This window comes from Leptonotus elevatus, chromosome 7, assembly GCF_054856555.1.
Source record: "Leptonotus elevatus isolate MCC_2025b chromosome 7, RoL_Lele_1.0, whole genome shotgun sequence".
NCBI lineage: Eukaryota > Metazoa > Chordata > Actinopteri > Syngnathiformes > Syngnathidae > Leptonotus > Leptonotus elevatus.
Window position 1 is genome coordinate 2332320 of NC_141245.1, and position 19555 is coordinate 2351874.

At 39.1% G+C, this 19555-nt stretch overlaps 1 pseudogene; it reads right to left on the reverse strand.

The window, feature by feature from the left end:
* Positions 1–596: 596 nt before the first annotated feature.
* LOC147170367 (uncharacterized) overlaps positions 597–19555 on the reverse strand; it is a 128919-nt pseudogene continuing 109960 nt past the window's right edge.

Genomic DNA, 19555 nt, shown 5'->3' on the forward strand with positions numbered 1-19555 from the left:
ACTGTGCATATTAGGTCAAGCAACCGCAGATCTTCTTGGTTGCAAATAATACATGATGTTAGTTAACTCTTGGCTGGTAATCTGAGAACATTTGGTGGAGCTCTGTTATGTAATATGATACAAAACATTACAAGTACTACACTTGTACATCTCATAGAATTGGCCATGTGATACTGTAGAAAAACAGTGCTTTTGCCCCTGGCTGTTCTAACACAATACTGACCAACATAGAGTGTATTTGTGGGCGTATACCTCACATTCCAACAAGACAGCTCACACTCTTCTCTTTTAGTCTGTACCCAAATCAATTCCAAAACACTTTATTTGTACCCGAGGGGCAATTCAATGGCATACGAGCAGTATTAAAAGACAGGCATGCTCTGTGCTTCACGCTATGGTGCTACATGCATTCTTTCAGTTAGTCCGTCGCAGTTTGGGCAGGGAGGCGTCACTGTTCAGATTTATGGACCTGCTATTGCCCCCTAGAGGCATTTTCAAGTACCTACTACCTCAACAATGTCATTCATGGAATGTTTTTTTGTAGGTTACTTTTCGTAAATTGTGTTTCTATCTATTTTGTTAACAAGTTGTCCCCATTAGGTGGACTGGAGCCTCTCGCAGCTGACTTTTAAGCAAGAGGTTGGGTACAGCCTGGACAAATAGACAACTGTTCGCAATCATATTCACAGATATGGACAATTTGAAGTTTTCAATTACTAGGCAAAAAACATGCATTTTTTTGGAATGTGGAGGGAAATTAAATACCTATGCAAGCACATGGAGAACATGCAAGTGACACAAATGAAAGCCAGAGCTGAGATTGAACGCCAAACCTAAAAAATGTGAGACAGGCAGACGTGTGGCATGCCTACGTGATACCGCTTGGCCACAGATGTCTGTCTACTGTTCAGTTGTGTGACATTTATTTTTATACAGACAATTTACAATTTAAAAAAACAACATAATTGCATTTTTTTATGGGCTGAAATATGTGACACCACCATAAACTGAATGTGAATCATTTATATTTGAGTTGCTAAACTTGAATAATTGCAGTGAAAAACTGAATCAGCATTGCACAATTTGAATTTAGTTTGGAACTTAGCAATAAGCAAGAAACAAAGTGAATTTAAATTATGAAATGTATTTCATTTTCTCTGTAACTGTTTGGTCTTCACTGAAAATGCAACTCTATATATTTTCACTTTAATTGCATGCAAAAGTAAATTCAGTTCTGTAAATTCAGATTCAGTTTTTTTTTTTTTTTTTTTTTTTTTTTACAAACAACATAGGCATTAACATTTAAAAGAAACCAAACATGTCAATATCTCTGTATTAAGAGCCATGCAGCATACATGAAGACAACACTACACAATAAATAAAAATAAAAAATAAATAAAAGGGGAAAAAACACATTAAGGCCATTAAAATGAATGAAACCCCTTCTGCAAGAAAACAGGCCAATGTCTTTTGGCCAGTGTGTGCTGGCATGGAAATCAATAAAAATGTCATTCGCTTCTTTCGCTCCACAAGTTTGCAGGATTTGTCAGTTCCTCTATTGTAGTAAAGTTCTTCTCCCAAGCAATAAATTGATAAATACATGAACTCCAATAAACTTTTTTTTCCCTCTCCAATTTTGCTACAGCAGAATGAATTTGATGCACCATGAGTTTGATTGAAATAATAATAATAATCATGGACAGCATCATGTTCAGCTGCTACTGTATGAAATGTTTTAAAAGTCCTGAAGAATCAGGTCTACCACGCGTCACATTAGAGAGCACAATGGTCAGAGTACAAGCTACCTGACAGATTCCATGGCACAAAGTGAAGTGAAAAGGTATAAGGAAAAGCAGTAGGGAATGTACTTTATAAGTTAAGCATTTTTTGCAACTCTATCTGTATCTTACAGAGCCCTTAAAGCAGTAGTGGGCAAACTGTCCTCAAGGGCCGGCGTCCTGCAGGTTTTGGAGGTTTCCCTGCTGCAACGCAGCTGATTCCAATCAACAGGATCGTTACCAAGCTTTTGCAGAGCTTGCTGATGAGCTGACCATAAATCAGATGTGTTGGAGCTGTGTTGGTCATGTGACCTATTGACCCCAAATCCGTGCTGCATCATAGTGGCATGTCTGCTGGATGTTGCACACCTCTTATTTTTTCATTTGAGATCTCCTCTTATTTTTAATTTAAAAAATTCAACAAAAATTTGCATTTTTCTCAATAGCTTCCAGGTCATGTGACCTATTTACCCCAATTCAGTGCTGCATGGTAGTGGCATGTCTGCTGGATGTTGCACACATCTTATTTTTCATTTTAGATCTCCTCTTTTTAATTAAAAAAAATTCAACAAAAATTTGCATTTTTACTCAATAGCACCTGTTGATTAGAAGCACCTGTGGCTAAAGTCAAACAGTTTCAGGGTTTGTTCTCTCTAGATTTGGATTCCCCAACCGGCCAGCCCTGCCAGTCAGCCACCGTGCCGCCCTCGTTGTGAAATCAATCCTGGTTCTGCAGCCGAGGGCATAAATGAATGTTAGCTGTAATGTTGCCTGTTTCTCGGAGAAATGCAATGTGGAGACGATGCGACCTCGCGCTGAAATATTACGCAGTAATTCACTGAATTGTTGTCCTCGCTCCGGTGACAATACAGGGTCCGCTATTTGCTTTTTCTCCTTTTTTTTTTCTTTTCTTTTTTTGAGAGAGCTCAGTATTGTTCATTCACAGGCTTGGGGAGTTACGGAATACATGTACCGCCGTTACGGAATACATTTACCGCCGTTACGTAATCAGATTCCCAATTTTTTTTAACTGTATTCCCTTACAGTTACAGGAAAAAATATCTAATCAGATTACAGGTACATTTACTAAAAAGGGGGATTACTTCGAGGGATTACAATTTAGAGCGAGATAGAGAGAGAGAGTGTGTGTGTCTCTCTGAACTCTCTGTCTGTCTGAACTGTGAGGGAGGTGTGGTTGCTTTCAGTGACAGCATATGGCCGTCAATCAACCAACCAACCAACCAATCTATAGCATACATGCTTTTTAATTACACAAGGATTTTTGCTATTGGTAGGCTGCCCGGGTCCCTATCACCCCCGCAAATAGGAAGGGCACATTTTATAGAATATATATTGTGGTGATATTTATTTTTATTTTGTCTTCATGAGCATGTATTGGAATAATCCAAAAGTAATCCAAAGTAATCAAGTTACATTACTTTAATATTATGGTACTTGGATTACGTTACTAACTAAATTTTTTAGCAGGTAACTTGTAACTGTAACAGAATACATTCTAAATGTGTTGTAGATGGTGTGAGATCCACAGACATCAGCCTCCACCGATTCAGCGACCAGAGGAAGAAGCAGATTGTGTTTGAATTTGGGTAGATACTGGTGTGGTGCTTCTTCTCCTATATAGATACCCGCCAAAACCCGACCGTCTTTACAGTATTTATTTACCTGTAATCCACATAAATACATGCCAAAACATAGTTGCTGTAAAATTTACAGTTTTTACCGCTAATTATACAGAAAATTACTGGACTTTGTTTTACCCACAATGCACTTTGTTTCACCCATAATGCGTTGCGGTATGCATTTAAATACTGTAAAATAAAAAAACAAGAAAATGCTGTATTTTTTTAGTGTCGATTTTACAGAAATGTGTTACAGTGTAGGCCCATCCATTATCCATGATCTCAACTGTTTATCCTCACGAGGGTCGCAGGCTCAGCTGTCTTGGAGCAGAAGGCGGGGTACACCCTGAACTGGTTGTCAGCCAATTGCAAGGCACACCCCACAGTTAGCCATCCTTGTCCAAGCAGGAGAGGATGGGAGGGTAAAACAGGCCAATATCCAGATGTCGGGGGTAAGGCAGGGCATGAGGCAATTTTAGGTGAGGTTTGACTAAATGCAAGAGTGCAAAAATAAGCTTCACTTTCAGCAGCCTGTCAAGAAGATGTTAGTTTTGGGATGAGGACACAAATGAGGGAAGTACGGAGGCAAGGCAAGTGTACTCTCAAATAGAATAGTATAAATAAAAAGGAATACAAGGCACTTTGGAATAATCAAAATAAAAGCAAATGAACAATGTCCAAAATGAGTTACAGAACTACAAACCAAAACCAGGAATAAACTTACCAAAGGAAACCAAACAGGACTCAAAAGAAACATGACGTGACGAAGACAACGAACCAACAAAGACCAAAAGGAAACAGCGAACTACTGCAGCCATATCTTATTCCAATCGGATATCTCCTCATATCTGTTTTTAGCAAGTGTCCAAATCTGATCTGGCCCTGACATGGCCCATTCCACCACATCAGTTTCGTAACACTCTCAAAATAAACTCAAAGTTGTATAGTTTTTCCTTTTTTATAAGCACTAAATGTATGTTGGTTCAACTCAAACTTTTTTTTTTTTTTTACTGAAACTCTATGGGGTTTTAGCATGAAATGGGCAAATATAGGAACTTTAGCCATGACAATTATGTGAATGTACTATATGCACAGCAGTTCACGACGAATTTGCGGGGGAAAGATAAGGTGTACATGTAAATGACCCTGCTATTATTTTTGGTATTTCATTTTTGTATTGCAGAATTGCATTGTTTTATTGTGCTTTTAAAGTATAATATAGTTTATGCTTTTATTTCGAAAAGGTCTCATAAACCGGTAGGAACTGAATAAGTAACCGAGGTACCACCAGTAGTAGCCGCCATCTTCCAAGTGCAGAAGAAGACGTGTGCATGCCACGGAAAAACAGAAAACTAAAGTTTACAAGACAGTAATTCACTGAACGATTCTTTACCACCTGGTTGAGCAGGGAACGAGTTTATTGTTGAACTAATGTTGCTATATTTCACGGTGTTTGTGTGATTTACTGCATAGTAAACGTTAATGTATTCATCAACTAGAGTGTGCTAACGCTCCTTGGTAAACGGAGCCGTATATATATAGAAAGAGAGTTTGGCCAACTAGGGCTGTGTCCGAATGTCCACACTTATCCCCTACCCCCTCGTTCACTAAATAGCCATGCACTATATAGTGGCCTAATATGTAGTGCCCTCATTCTGTTTGGCGATTCGGACAGCCAGTTCACTACTTTCACCTCGTCGCATATCACGTGACCACCGTAACTGTTACGACGCACCCTCCGACTATTTATTGTGAATTAAAATGTTTTAAAACTGTACTTTTGTTCCTTTGTTGTAAATATTTTCAACTAAAACACATTAATTATTTTTATAGTACATGCATCGCTTTGATTCACGCGCTTGTGCTATCGCTTGCGCCATGTTTTTTTCATACTCATAATACAATGTGGTCTATATCAACCCGTTTGAGTGAGCATTGATGTTCACTACTTTTCAGAGTGCATTGTGGGTAACTTTGAGTGCCCTAAATTTTAACAATTTCAGTCCGTACATTTTGTTGTTTAAATTACATCTTTAATATTTTTGACGTCAACTGGATAATTTCCGGCCAATCCTGTAACGTAACGTGTACCCGATACGATCTGGCAGCACGATCACATCTGGTACTGAGACCGTGACCCCTCAGTAGGGCACTATATAGGGAGTAGGGTGCACATTCGGACACAGCCCTGATTTCAAGCAAGATAACAAGATGGTGTCCATTTGTCATGTGACCAGCAGTTGACCAACCCCACTGTGATTGGTCATACCATGGAGTTCTGCACACTAAAATTAACACATCAAAAGGACAAAAATTAATCCAATAAATCAAATTATGTTTCAGGGGGGGGGTCATGCATTTGCTTTGTAAAGCCTACTTCTGTGTCTTATAGCTTTCTTCACACACACACAAGTCTGTGGCTAAAGTCAAAACAAACAAAGTGAAGGCATGTTTGTAGGAGAAACATGAACAGTATTGAAGAAAATAATCTTTTTCTTCGCGTGTTTGTTTTCTTTCGGGTAGTGAGAATGTTGGTTATCCGAATACAGGCTGGAGATCGGTGAACAGTTCCTTCGAAGGTTTTATTTTTACAGAATATTCCGGACACAAGCGAGTTTACAAAACATTGCTGCAGTTTCTCGCAAGTGTGAAGTTACAGCGGACTCACAACATTCTTATACTATCTTGAAGGGGCGGTACCACAACGCCCCCTCCAAACAGCCCACCTGGAGTTCACCGGACATGAGATAAGACTTTAAACACATCATTGATTACAGACACTTCAACCACAGACAATGGCCCATTGTTGTGGAAATTGATGAGATCCCAGTCGTGACGATAAGACATCATTGATTACAGACACTCTTCCAACCACAGACAATGGCCCATTGTTGTGGAAATAGATGAGGTCCCCCAGTCCTGACGATAAGACTTTAAAAACGTAATTGATTACAGACACTTGGCAGAAATTGCGACATCACTCACAAAGACACATCCACAGATAAAAGTTCTACTGAGGAAATAAATAAATTAAAACAGTTATGACTAAATCTGGGCAGAAGACCCTCTTCAACAGGAAGGGAAAATTTTAACAGCATAGTACAAGTTAAGGCAACCCCAAGATTCTAAACTGTTTAGACACGTTTTCCTTGTGCTAAAATGTGGCATTAAACAAACAACCTTAAACTGCCTACGATAGGCTGAAATACTGTAGTGCATCATGCGCAAGATTACCTTCGGGTTCACAGAATTTAAGAGGGCACAAAAAACAATCTTGATAATCTGCACAACGGTCATATCTGTAGAGACAAATTGTTAGGAGAATTAAAAGAGGAAGTCAACATAAAAATATAATAACAGTATGTTGTATGTGTCACCCACTAGTCTAAACAAGTAATTTTGATTATCAGGTGTGACAATGACTTTTGAGCGTCTGCCATTCGGCAAATTGTCAACAGTTTGGATACCTTTCCATCATGGGTATTAGTTCAAGCCAAACCGTATTGTAATCAATCTGTCATTGCTCACTAAAATGAGCCTCAGTCAATGTTAGAGTCATTTGAAGAGCGTCAACAAAATGGGACATCCGTCATTGACAGAATGCCCACCTCTGCTGATTAATATTGCATTTGTGTGATACAAGTTATGCAGCCAAGTCTAGTTTTCAATCCATCCCTTGAGGATGGCTATTTTGGCACCTGTGCATGACTCAGCTTCAGTAAACAGGTGAGCTGTGATTGGTTGTTGCCTGAACTGTGAAGTCATTGTCAGTCAACAGGAAGTGGCAAAATGGCCGCCCCCTGAGATGGGTGTATTTTGCAGATCAACTCATGCTCCACAAACAATAACCACATAACTTCCTGACAAAAATTATTTTGATTGTGTGGCTTGCTTGTTATATTAGCTAAGCTTCCTTTGTTTTGAAATGCAGATTTGATTTCACATGATTGCCCCATTTTGAAGAACTCCATGGGACAACAAATCCCCTGCGTGTGTCAGATCTGCAAAGAGAAAAGCAAGGAGGTGGAAAAAAAGCAAGCATTTCATGTCAACATTTGCAGTACATCTTGTACATACACACGAATCACGTCGCCTGTTGATCCAACACTGGCTCCGGATGTCGTTTTGACTTCAATTTGAATTGGATGGTCACAGATTTTGCCTAGGTTCTCTTTGTGCAGACTGGAAAGAGTTTCATGGTCTCCAGTAGCAGAGGGGTCGTCTCGGTCAAACCATGGAGTCCAACATTCTGATCAGTCATTTAGAGGATTGCATATACATTTCAAAATTCATCATCAAATTGTAGAGTAACTTAATACTGTCAGATCATGTAAACATAGCTGCTTGTTGTACTTTTATGCCATTTTCTGTCAGTGACAATTAGTGATAAAGGACCAATTTTCCATAGCCATCATATACAACAATACATAATCCATCGTAGATTAGCTGTCTGAAAAATGAATTTTACCATATGTGGCTGTCAAAAACAAAAAAGTAAAGTGTATTGTATGCATGTCAGAGCAGAGCTATTAATATACCACTTAGAGTTAAACCTGTCCAAGGGAAGTGATTATTTTTAATTTTGAGAACTCATACAGAACATGCAGAAAAAAATGAGCAGCCTGCTTACGATCACTGCTGGCTAGCACGGCATTTCCTAGAAGGAAAAAAAAAAGAAGAAGTTAAAGACATTCAGGTTTTTTGTATCGTCGCAGCAGAAGCATTATTCAGATCAAGGTTGTATTTCTTAAAAATTATCTTACCGGTGAAGGAGAGCACAAGCGTGATACCCAACTGTAGGAAGACATGTACTATTAGATACTGAATACCATGTTGGGTTTCTTTGCGCTTCAAGGAAAATTAAAAGGCAAAAATATAATTTGGAATAATATTTGTATAAATTAAAATAAACCAGATAATCTGATTAATATTGGGTTTGTGGAAACGTTTTGAGGTTAATCCATCTGTTTATCAATTTCAGGGCACCGCAATTATGTCCTGTACTGCCCTCTGCTGTCGAATGACAACGTGTGCAATGTGAGCCTGAGGGCAATTTGAATATGCTCATTTCATTTTTCACAAACATAATATTAATCACAATGCTGGGTTTAGACTAGTGGTTGCACAATAGAACATAATGCAAAGATATATTTTGCCTCAAGTTTCTTTAGAAAGGGTCAAAATTCATACGTTACCAATTTGATCATTGGATATCTCATTTCTACAGCAAGGGAGGTGCTTTTCCTTCAGAGAGAAAGAGGGGATTCAACAAATCTTAACTCCAAATGCACATTTTAAACGTGAGCCAAAACTAGACAAGTTATCACATGCAAGAAAAATCAAAATACTTTACAGTACAGGATGAAGCTTTAGATGTCCTGTCAACATGTGGCCTTAAATACCCGATTGGGGGGGGTGCAACTCCAAAGAACTAGCCCCTTCTTTGATTGAATTCACTGAACACAATCCAATTAGAGACAGTTATCAGTTTGTAGCAATACTTCACAAGAGCAAGGACATTTCAACTCTGAAAAGGACTGAATATGTGATCACTAAATTGGTTTAAAACATTTCATAGCGTTCACGTTTTAACTGATATTTCAAGTCTTGAGCCACTTCAAGGCAATTTGGCTCATTCACACTGGTAAATTTTATCATGTGACCACCCAAGGCATCATTTTTGCTTCAGAAATACCCTAATGGTTACTTGAATTCTAAGAATGCTGAGGATTTTAATTTCTAACCCAAATAAAGCATGGATTACACCTGACCAATCTTTATGAAAGCATATGATAACCATAAAACGGTAAAGAAAGAAAAATGAAAAGAAAAAAAAGATTTTACTACCACCATCATAAATTTAGAAACATGCAGCAACTAAGTTGGGATATTAGGACTTAATTCAACACAGGTGATGCTCTCTGCCTGGACATGAACACTGATTTCAGTTATCTGCCTCTCTTCACCCATTTTTTATCATTTCAAATTTACTCTTGACTTAAAGTAATTGTATTGAAGATAATTATTCCTAGTCAAGTGTTCACTTCATTACAAGATAACACCAATTCAAAAATGATGCCATATAATTTTTATTAATTGAATCTGAACATAATAATCCAAAATTTGAAGTGTTTTAACAAATACTTACAGAAAAGCAATAAATTGTCAAACTGTGCTTGACTGTTGACGCTGTCCCTCCTTTGACAAAAATGGAAATCCACACATTGGCCTCGTTTACGAGTGCCTTATATAGGACTTTTTCGCGCGTTTGATAGGTCAGGTGACAAGGGCATTATGGGTACATCTTAAATGACGATTGGTTTTTTTGTTTTTTAATCTATGAAAGGGCATTTTTAATTTATACAATTTGCATGGAGCACTAAACCTTCTTTGCAAGACCTGTATGAAAAAATTAAAAATATTTGTTAAATTAAATCCTGTGATGCCCAAGGGGAGGGGCAGCATCGATTGTAGTCAAGTCAAAAGAAGTGTAGGCCTATTTATATTTTAATCAGTTGTCTTGCAACTTTTTTTCAATGTTGTGTTTAGTTTTAACTCTCTGTAGAACTTCGAGATTTCATTGAAATGTAATAAAGTGATTTACCAATAATACAATTTATTATTATTATTGATGAGGGAAAAAGGGATTTTCAGAATGATAAATTGCCTACTGTCGAACAGAAATAGTAGTAATTGTTGCGTTCAGGATAGGCAAAGTAGGCACTGCCTACCCCAGGCTGATATGAAAGTTGAAACCGTTTGCCTTTTTCTATTTATTTTAATTATTTCTTTAATTTCACAAAGCCTACACTTCCTATAGGTTTTCATAGAAATCTTACAGTATACATGTACAAGTTTACTGATTAGTATTTTCTAAATTTGAGTAAAAAAAAAATATTGCAATAATCAATTTATAGATTCGTATCGGGATTAATCGGTGAAAACAATGAATCGTGAGCTATGAATGACTATTTCCAGCGACAGTTTGGACCTCAATGTCGAGCGGAAATGAGCAGATTTCATTTGGGTTTTCAAATTGGAGTTTCCGGAGTAACTCGAAGTCTCCGGTTCCGCCAGTATTGTCTCGATCGTACCACGGATTCTTGCATTCTACAGAATTGCATCCATGGTGAAAGATAGAAAATAAATAAATAAATAAATAAATAACATTGTGGTAAATTTGTATTGTTTTCTTGGATTCAATTGAAAAGGCATAGAAAGGCATAAAAAGTGCGAGTGTTAAAATATAGTAATAGAATCATCGTTCTAATGTAAATACCTTAGGTCTATAAGTAATGTATAATGTGTAAAATACCCTTTATTGGAATCAAAATCAAAACTGAAGAAAAAACAAAACCATTCTAAACTGCAGTGTGCGGAATACTGAGACAAACATGAAAACAGTAACGGGAAATATTCATAAACACACAAACAGCAAAATTAGATGACTAATATAATGAGCCCTACTTTAAAATAGTTTTTTTTTTTTTTAACAGATGTTGTATATATGATTGACAATAAAATTCAGAAGATATAAATCAGTTTTTACACTTTTTCCAACTCCTGTGGTGTAAAAAACAAACAAAAACTCCCTATGATAGGCTGAAATGAACTGTAGTGTATTATGCGAAAGATTACCTTTTGGTTTGCAGAACTCAAGAGGGCACTAGAAACTAACTTGATAATCTGCACATTTACTACCATATGTCTGGTCACAATTTCTACAAACAAATCCAACGTCTGTGTCAGCTCTGTAAAGACAAACAGCAGACTCAGTCAGTATATATCTACAGTAAATAACAGTTTATTATGTCAACATTTGTAGTTCATCTTGTACTTACACAAGAATCACATCGCCTGTTGAACTAATGCTGGCTCCAGATATAGTGGTGACCTCAATTTTAATTGGATGTTCGTAGATCTTCCAGGGGTTTTCTTTGTGCAGGTCAGGAAGAGTCTCAAAATCTCCTTTACCGGAGGGGTTGTCTCGATCAAACCATGGAGTCCAGCATTCTGAAGCAATCGTTTACAGGTTGGTACAGATATTTATGTATATTTCAAAACAAAACTGACTTTTACATCACCTTGCTTTGAAAATACACAATTATTAGTGTTGTGTTCAGATTAAGTAGTTTGGATATGCCACGATTAAAAAAGAGAGAGGAATAGTGGTCGCACTTCGTTGTAAACAACTCCAGCTACTCTCAACCGGCCATTTTTAATCAACACTCCTTCATATGAACGCAGAGCACCTTCTTTTGACACCTTCCTGTTACAACAACCCTTTCAACACTATCTGTTGTAATCTGTTTTCTGTTGATTTCGATTTACTTAGAGTTTAGTTTGGTCATGTTGTGCTTGTGTTCTTTTTTGTCTAAGTCTGTGTCATTTAGATTATTGTGTACATCTGTTGTCATCCTGGTCCCTTGTGTCTTCAAATCAGCTCCCTCAGTCCAGGCAACTCTCATTGTGTCATCAGTTTGTTTGCACTTAGTTCATGGTTTCCTTTTCAGTCTGTGTCGGATCATTGTCGCTATCACGTACTCTTGTCTAGTCCTGTTTCTTGTTGTGCAGGTCGTCCCTCTTTCCGAATGCTGTTGTCATTTTAGCAACACCACTTTCTCTAGTCTCGCTCTTCTCAATCAACACTCCTTCATATTGGCACCTTGCTGTTACAACAACCATTTAAACAGTATTTCTTCCAAACACCACAGTTAGCTTGTTGTTAAAGATGTGCAAACATTGAATGATACAGACTTAAATAAGCTAGCAGTATGTTATTTTATATAGACAAACAGTTACCTTCATCAGGGCAGAAATTAAGGGGGCAGCGAAAACGAACTCGATAATCTGAGCAAGTTCCACTTGACTGCATTTCTACAGATGAATCCTGTGATTGTGTCAGATCTGCAGAGATGGCCAGATACAGTTCGACACATTTATACATTCAACTTGGGGCTGGAATCTGGATATGTCTCTTTCATTCCTGTCAATGAACCCTCCCACTAATCTACTGAATGTACTCTTTATCTGACAAATGTAATACGTGTGTATATTTGTGCTGCATCGATCTGGTACTTACGTATGGATCGTGTCACCTGTTGAATCCACACTGTCTCCAGATAAAGTCTCAACCTCAATTTGAATTGGCACATGGCAGATTTCCATAGGGTTTCCAATGTGCAGGTCACTTCGAGTCTCAAAGTCTCCACTCCCACCCGGGTTGTCCCGATTAAACCATCTAGTCCAGCATTCTGGATCTGTCATCCATCAGGCAGAGGGTGGAGTTGGTGTGGATGTAGTTTAATGGAAGATGATTAACACAAACAGTTCAACTTAAACTAACATGCAATCAAAAAACATTAATAATCAGTTGTAGTCAGAAGACTAAAAATGTCACCATGTCAACCACATTTGACCAATGAGAAGAAGGTTCAAGTTCATTTCAATAAATGCAAGTGGGTGTTATGCCTTTTATTTTTGAGACCTCATCGTATCATAGCTTCGTGGTTATGAACATTGTTGGAGGTACCGAACCCATCAAGTTTCAAACATGCAATTACGTGCTTGTGCAGAACTTGCTTAAATGCCACAAAGAAGTATTGTAAACATGTCTTGTAAACAAACCATCCAGCATTCTGCTTTAAATTACAATTATAACATTTAGAATAGATATAACACAATTTATGAGCAACAGCTTTTAATAATCCGGAAGAAGAGTCTATTTATTTATATGCACCTGGATTTCATGATCTAGCTCATTTTCAAATTGTTTGACGAATGTATTCAATTTATTGGTCATTTTTATGTCTACCATCCTCGAAAGGATTGCTCACACAAAGAGGATGTAACTCACAGTACAAGTATGACAAAGACTTTCTAATATTTGGTAATGCCAAAAGACTGAGAAAGATCTTCTTCTGAAGAGTTGTCATAAATCACACGAGTGGGGTTAAGGTAATGTACTTGACTTCCGCCGAACCACTGAGACTGACCCCATCGAACCCAGGTTAACAACCACTGCCTGCTAGCTACATGCACAATAAAGAAAATGAGTAGGATGTTTACTGTCGCCGCTGGCTTGCACATGATTTCCTAGAAAAATAAATGCACAAAAGGATTTGTTTTCAGTGTTTCTGTTTTTTATTTTTTACATATGACATGGTGTGCGTTAGTGTGTAAAATAAATGTGTCAGACAAATAGATGAAAACGTTTCACCAAATAGAATTATTTCTTCAAACGGATCTTACCAGCATACAGGAGCACAAGCGTGATACCCAACTGTGGGAGAGCATATAGTATTAGATACTGTGTACTAAAGGCATGTTGTGTTAAATGTCACACTTATTTTAGTTGACAGGCACATGTGCACTTGGCATAAAAACTGGTGCATATAAATTATTTTGTAAGAGTAAGTCTAGTTGAACGTGTTTGGGAATTTGCCAGACAGCGCTACACCTTGCTGGGTGTTGCGGCAGATCGAGGGCGTTTTCTATTACAAGTCTCCAGTGCGCCTGACAATTTGCTGACAGAAAGTAGACTACACTTCAGACTGGTTCAAACCAGGTCTAAATTGTGGCGCAAGTGATGACACAGGATTTTGGTGGATTTCATCCAGGTATAGTCAGACAGATTCTGCGCTCCGTCGATGTCATCGTATTTAATTTGTAAATATGACATCAGTGTGCATTTAACCCTCTAAATCATTGTAGAAATCAATTCATTGAAAGCATCATTATTATTATCATCATTTTTTGTTGTTATTATCATTATCATTATCATCTTTAATGTTTTTAAAAGTTTTTATGTTTTTGTTCTCCATGTAGACCAGGTACCTCTCCTGCGCTTAAAGGGATACTTGACTCATTGGGCCATTTTCAGCAGTAAGAAATTAATGTTTTGACCAGAATTAATTTGATAACTTCATTATTTTTCTTGTACAATTATTGTACAAGAAAAATAATGAAGTTATCAAATTAATTAAACAAATTAATAATTTAGTTTTTAAAGTTATTAATTGTTGCTGTCGACTGAAGATGACCAATCACGGCTCATCTGTTTTCTAGGTTTGGTCAGCAAACTGAGCCATGATTGGTCGTTACCTACTTCCTCAGCACAGGTGATGTCATCTTCAGTCGACAGCAAGTGAAAACATTAGTATTTAAAAGTATTACTTGTACATGAAAAATAATAAAGTTACCAAATTAATTATTTACAAAATACTTTTGTTGCTGAAAATGGCTCAATGAGTCAATTTCAATGAGTCAATTAACATAAAGCGAATGAGGGGAGCTGCTTTGATTGGCAGGAAACGAAGTCGACTGTGTTCACTCGCACAACAGCGGAAATGCAATAACTGCGCCCGTCTACGAAAATGCCAGACGTAAGAAAATTCCACCCATGCTCAGTTTGACGGAAAGGTTTATACATTACCCATTTGATCATCGTTAGAGATGTCATTTATCACAGCAAGATAAGGATTTACCTTTAAAAAAAAGTTTTTAAAAAAGTTTAAAAAAACCCCCAAAAAAACCCAGATGCTTAAGCATTCAATAAATCACTGCAATTAATGCAATTAGTTTTCAGAAAGAGTGTAGGCTTAATTGCACAAATTACATTACATGCAAGGAAAAACATGACAATGCTTACAATTCAGGATGCCGCTGTAGATCTCTTGTCAGCTTTGGAAAATTGTTCAGCCTGAGCCTTAAATACTTGATGGATCCATTTGCTACAAGCAAAACCAGAAGCTGCTTAGTCATTAACCACATTGACATTTATAGAGTAGGAGTTTATTAATTGTGGTTATAGCAATACATCATAGGATTGGAATGTCGTTTTTTTAGTGACCTTTATGCATGAACAAGCATCATTTAGATAAAAATTGAGCTATGCCTACTTCTACAGACTGCCTGTAATTTCAGCAAAACTAAACTACAAAAAAACTTCTTTTTTTTCTTGAGAGAGCTCAGTATTGTTCATCCGGTAATCTTAATTTAAAAAAAAAACTTTTAAAAGACAAAAACTAAGTTTTATTTCTGAAACGTGTATATGTATGCTGTTTTACTGCAGACAGTATCAACTCCACTGAAGCCAATCACAAGCGCATTCGTGTTTATGTGCTCACGAACTGATCACTCGTCACATCTGTGCCTGTTATTTCTCCTTCACGACACATGCTAATATATTGTTAACTCGTTCGTGCTTGAAAAGTGAGCATAATATTATAATTGTGTGAAACAGCCCAAGAGAGATCAATCAGTCATGAAACTTCTCAATGTAGTGATGTGTTGGACGCGAAGGATGCAGATCCTGATTGGGAGCTGATTTGTTTTGTCATCTTTTTTCTGTTAAAAAAACAAACTGCATTGGGCATGTGCACACTTTTCACCCATCACTTCAGTTAAAAGAAAGAAGACAAGCAATGGGACCTGCTGGTAATGAACGTGTGATTGTGTCTACGTAACAGTGTCAAGTGTGAAACTTTGAATACTTACTGTACTGTATGATAACACAAAATTGGCGTGACCAATAATGCCGTGTTCGTTTACTACATCCTCCATTATTGAAAGGTGGAACAAACGTTGTATGTGTTTGTGTTCCCCTGCTGCCGTACAGTAAATACTGTAATGTGCCACTGGTTGTATCCACACCTTTTTTCTGTTGCTGTCCATGTGGGAGGGGCACGTTATATTATTTTGTTTGCTCTGTTATCGTCAGGTTTTGTGAGTGAGGCGATTAAAAGAAACCAAGAAAAGAAATCCTGGCGTGTGTCATCATCACTAATCTGAAATACAATGCAGTCAAACTGGCAACATGTAGCCACTATTGCTACAATGCACAAAAGTTGGACAAAGAAGGTGAGGAGGAAGGTGTGTTCATAGAAAGAAAGAAAAGAGGAACACCAAGAGTCTAGAACTGAGAGTAGGGACTAGTTGGAACTATGACAGGAAAAGTTAAGAGAGCTGGTTGACATGATGCAGAGAAGGAAGGTAGACATTCTGTGTGTTCAGAAGACCAGGTGGAAAGGGAGCAAAGCTAGAAGTTTAGGAGCAGGGTTCAAGTTGTCCTATTATGGTGTAGATAGGAAGAGAAATGGAGTAGGAGTTATTGTGAAGGAGGAGTTTGTTAGGAACATTCTGGAGGTAAAAAAAAGTGTCAGATAGAGTGATGAGCCTGAAGCTAGGAATCGAAGGTGTGATGATCAATGTTGTTAGTGTGTATGCGCCACAGGTAGGATGTGAGCTGGAGGAGAGGGATAACTTTTGGTTGGACCTTGATGAAATAATGCAGAGCATCCCTAAAAGTGAGAGAGTTGTTATAGGTGCACACTTTAATGGACATGTTGGTGCAGGAAACAGAGGTGATGAGGAGGTGATGGGCAAGTTTGGTATCCAGGAGAGGAACGCGGAAGGACAGATGGTGGTTGACTTTGCAAAAAGAATGGAAATGGCTGTCGTGAATACTTTCTTCCAGAAGAGGCAGGAACATAGGGTGACCTACAAGAGTGGAGGTAGGAGTACACAGGTAGACTACATCTTGTGTAGACGGTGTAACCTGAAGGAGATCAGCGACGGCAAAGTAGTGGTAGGTGAGAGTGTAGCCAGACAGCATAGGATGGTAGTGGTGAGGAAGACAAAGACCGCAAAGGCAGAGCAGAGGACAAAATGGTGGAAGCTGAAAAAGGAAGAGTGTTGTATGACTTTCGGGAAGGAGTTAAGACAGATTCTGGATGGTTATGAGGTGCTTCCAGATGACTGGACAACTACAGCAAATGTGATCAGGGAACAGGTAGGACAGTCCTTGGTGTGTCATCTGGAAGGAAAGGAGATAAGGAGACTTGGTGGTGGAATGAGGAGGTGCAGGAGTGGATCCAGAGAAAGAGGTTAACTAAGAAGAAGTGGGACACTGAGAGGACTGAAGGAAGCAGACAGGAGTACAGGGAAATGCAGCATAGGGTGAAAGTAGAAGTGGCAAAGGCCAAACAAGGTGCTTACAATGACTTGTATGTTGGATAGTAAGGAGGGAGAGACTGATCTATACAGGTTGGCAAGGCAAATAGACAGAGATGGAAAGTAGTGTGATGGGAAGATGGAAAGAGTACTTTGAAGAGTTGATAAATGAGGAAAATGAGAGAGAAGAGGTGACTGTTGTGGACCAGGAAGTAGCAAAGATTAGTGAGAAGGGCATTGAAGAGGATGAAGTGTGTAAAGTTACTTGGTCCTGATAATATACCTGTGGAGGTATGGAAGTGTCTAGGAGAGGTAGCAGTAGATTTTCTGACTGGGTTGTTCAACAGGATCTTAGATAGTGAGAAGATGCCTGAGGAATGGGGGAGAAGTGTGCTGGTGCCTATTTTTAAGAACAAGGGAGACGTGCAGAGTTGTGGCAACTACAGAGGAATAAAGCTGATGAGCCACACAATGAAGCTATGGGAAAGAGTAGTTGAAGCTAGATTGAGGGCAGAGGTGAACATTTGTGAGCAGCAGTATGGTTTCATTACCCCCCAAAAAAAGAGTACCACAGATACAAAATTTGCTTTGAGGATGTTGATAGGAAAGTACAGAGAAGGTCAGAAGGAACTGTATTGTGTCTTTGTAGATCTAGAGAAAGCTCTTACGACAGGGTGCCCAGAGAGGAACTGTGGTTTTGTATGAGGAAGTCTGGAGTGGCAGAGAAGTATGTTCAAGTGGTGCAGGACATGTATGAGGACTGTAAAACAGTGGTGAGGTGTCCTGTAGGTGTGACAGAAGAGTTCAAAGTGGAAGTGGGACTACATCAGTGATCCGCTCTGAGCCCCTTCTTGCTATGGTAATGGCCAGGAGGACAGACTAGGTTAGACAGGAATCTCCATGGAAATTCATGTTTGCAGATGACATCGTGATCTGTAGTGAGAGCAGGGAACAGGTGGAGGAGAAGCTCGACGCGTGGAGGTTATCCCTGGAAAGGAGGTGAATGGAAAATAACCATGGTTTGATATGTCCTCATGTAACCTCTTATATAAGGATATGTTGTTGTTCTGAACTGTTGTAACCCCTTACGAGTCAAGGTGCCCAACAATCTGGGACATGTAAGCACAAGGGCGGAATCGAGCCTGGGAACTCTTAAATTGACTGCCTTGTTTATACTGCAGTCCTCCCTGTTTCAAAAACATGTTTTCGAAGCAGGACACGACTCATATGGAGGGTGCCTGGGAGAGGGCTTGGCCAGCCCGGCTTCTCACCCACATCCCTACTTGTTAAAGAATAAACGACGGAGCGGCACGCGGTTTGGGTAGAGTCAGCTGAGGGAAGCGTACGATCGCCCATCCGTTGAGCAGCCCGCTCTACCCGGACCGTCGGCTCTCCGGTGTAGTGTCAAGGTAAGCGTCGATTGTATTATATTATACTGCTTAGCGTTGAAGTGTGTTGATTGCTGTTTGCGGGGAATAAAGGACACAATTATTCTAGCACAGTATATCAGTCTCTGTGTATTCATTGTTGCCGCCGATCACTCACGATCCTGCATAAAAATATAAAAGTGAAGTAATGTTTTCCACAAAGCAGGAGGGGAATGAAGGTTAGCCGTAGCAAGACGGCATATCTGTGTGTGAATGGGAGGGACCCCAGTGGAAGAGTGAGGTTGCAGGGAGAAGAGACCAAGAAGGTGGAGGAGTGTAAGTATTTAGGATCAACAGTCCAGAGCAATGGAGAGTGTGGAAAAGAAGTGCTGAAGCGTGTGCAGTGTGGGTGGGGGGCGCTCCTGCTCCTGGGTTTGCTCTCCGGCCGGTGGCCCTGGCGGGGCCCGGGGGTCGTCCTTTGGCGCTGCCGCGGCCTGGGGGGCCCTGAGGTGTTGCGCTTGCTCTGTCCTGGCAGGGGTCGACGGCTCCCCTCTTTGGTGGAGATTTTCATGCATGACAGATCCACCACACCAGCATCTATTGAAACTCAAACACAATCTGCTTCTTCCTCTGGTCGTTGAATCGGTGGAGGCTGGTGTCTGTGGATCTCACTCTGCTTCATCTGTCCTTTCTTCTTTTCCTTTGTCTCTCCTTTGGTCTCTTGAGGTCTCCCTAATTTGTTGGAATTTAGATGTTTCTGGGGTGGTGAAAGACTCTGGTTGTTAACCCGGTGGGTAGTAGGTAATGTCTGGTCGGT